This window comes from Etheostoma cragini, chromosome 21, assembly GCF_013103735.1.
Source record: "Etheostoma cragini isolate CJK2018 chromosome 21, CSU_Ecrag_1.0, whole genome shotgun sequence".
Lineage (NCBI taxonomy): Eukaryota > Metazoa > Chordata > Actinopteri > Perciformes > Percidae > Etheostoma > Etheostoma cragini.
Window position 1 is genome coordinate 1,404,594 of NC_048427.1, and position 2,448 is coordinate 1,407,041.

A 2,448-nucleotide genomic window follows, 5' to 3' on the forward strand; every position below is an offset into this window, starting at 1 on the left:
TAACATGACCGTTAAGTTTAGCTGTCTCTACAGTTTAATTTACCCGAAAAACGGTGACTGTGAGCCGGGTGCAGAGCACCGTGAGGGGATTTTAATTTCTACGGCCGTTGCAGTTAAGTTTAGACACCAATGAGACTAGTTAGGTTAGGAAAAAGATTGTGGTTTGGATTAAAAACACTCGGGAACGATACAGTTTGAGAATAATTAAATATAAAATAGGATGTAAGCTCCACAGGAGGATTCTTTGAAGTCTTTCTTAAATGATGGACAGACTTTTAGGCATTCTGTTATCTGAAATTGCTTGAAAAATAGTATATGGCCCCCGGATTGAGCCTCAAATGTTTACAATGTCTGGCTCCGCAACCCTGGATGGAAGAGGAGGAAAAAAGAAGCTGAGAAAGAGAAGGAGGGGAAAGAGGAGGAGAAGGAGGAGGAACTGCAACAGCTGCAGGAAAAAGGAATTAGAAAGACCGTCCTACTGTACACAAACCCAGCTGGCCTCTCAGAAAATCCACAATCGAGACCAAAGCATGCACAACGCCTGTCAGGGTGATCACAATTAAAATCCTACATTACTTTAAGCACTTGAATCTCACAGTCAGGTGTGTGTATGGTAGTTTAGAAACAGTGTGTCTTACAGGAAGCGTACTAGTAAGTCGTAAATGCATAACCCAGATTGTCACAGTCTCCTTGTTGCCACTTCTTGAGATGGCACACCCAGGGGAGGGCTCTGTCACCTTGCATTAAAGCATCTTCTGAATAATGCCTCTTTGTACGTCACTGGGTCTAAAGAAAGCTTTAGCGCAGTGTGCATAAAGCATTTTGTGCACTCAAAGCTCCGGTGGTATGGATGTTAAACGCCCGGCCTTCCCTCCTCCTGCATGTGAGCAGAATATTACGTCTGATAATATGTAAAGTGGTAATTTGGATGAAAAACGAGCAGCAGGAGGAGGAGAAGCAGGGGGAGAAGGAAGTCCCCCGACGCTGCAGAAATCAGAGGACGGCTTTAAAATGTCAGACGATAATTTGACAGATGTACACAAAACTTAAAACCCCGAACTTTGATCCACGAGGTACAGCAAATCATTACTGCCTTCAGCAAATAGAAAACTGTCTTTGGTATTTTAACTGCATCATTACACAATTATGCAACTCTCTGGCACTTTCATTTCTTCCATAATTGCTGTGAGTATTGCACTTTGGATACTATTGTTATTGTAGGCTTCTTCAGGTTATGAATTGCTTATTGCTTGTTCAAACCTCCCATTCTCTTGTGTATGTGTTGTATGCTCTATTGTCTGTACTGTCTTTATTTTAAAGTGTTGTGTTTTCTTTTTCTTTTGAGGAGTTTTGTAAGAGCCCATGACTTCCCCGTTGTGGTATAACCAAGTTTTCCTTGACTTTTGACTTACGAGAGTCCGAGTGAGACGCCTTCAACCTGGTTTTGTCCGAACAATGGTCCAAATCTCAAAGACGTTTCATTTACAAAGACATAAAACACTGCTAGTCTGAAAGTGTATCATAACATATCTTGAACCAGAGAATATGTGGTGTTTCTCTGCCGTATGATTTAAGCGTGTGCCCTGGCCTAGCTCGACATCGGCAGACCAAAACTGTCACAGCAGATAAAACATGAGCTTGCAGATTCGTCGAGTGTTTCCCATCCTTTCCCCGTGAAATGATCATGACAGTGAGCAGTTCAGATTTATAGAGCCTTGGAGAGGTTGAAGCTGCTCTGATCAATATTTGTTCATCTTTAGATCAATATGTCAACGGCCAACGAGAAAGGTGAAGGTGATGAACCCGGAGAGAGTTATGAGCAAACTGTCCAGTTGATTTCAGCTCTGCGGAGCGTCTTGAGCAGCGTTCATGCTCTGCATTAAACCTCGGCCGAGGCTACATACGTAGGAACGTAGCGACACCGACGCTACAAAGTAGCCTGAAGTCCATCCCTTGAAAGATGTAACTACATGTAGCAACGACACACGTCTCTCCACCCTGACCTGGTAGCGTTGCATCCACCCCTGACTCATTTCCTGGTTCTCCGTCTCCATCATCAACATGAAATCAAGGAGAGAGTTAACTTTTCCTGCTACAGATTTCCCAGCGTGGTCAGAAAGCACGGGGGCGGTTATCCATCACACGGCACCTACTCTCCTTTTGTTGCTTTTCAATTGTAAAAAATAACCATCGCCGGAAAAGAGCTTCTAATACCCTTCACTGGTCTCCGTGGAAGTCTACAGCGTCGCTGTGTCCATTTCTTTCACTATCTAACACTGAACAGGTACTTTTGTAGTACTACCTCAGTCGAGGTTCCAATCGAGCCGGGATACCAAAAGGTGAAGTGAAAACCTGCAGACTACTGACTTGTCCGAGAGAATCAACACTATTTACTGCGTCATCATTGCTAGCCACAGACGGGGGACGTGGGGGGGGGGGGGGGGGGGG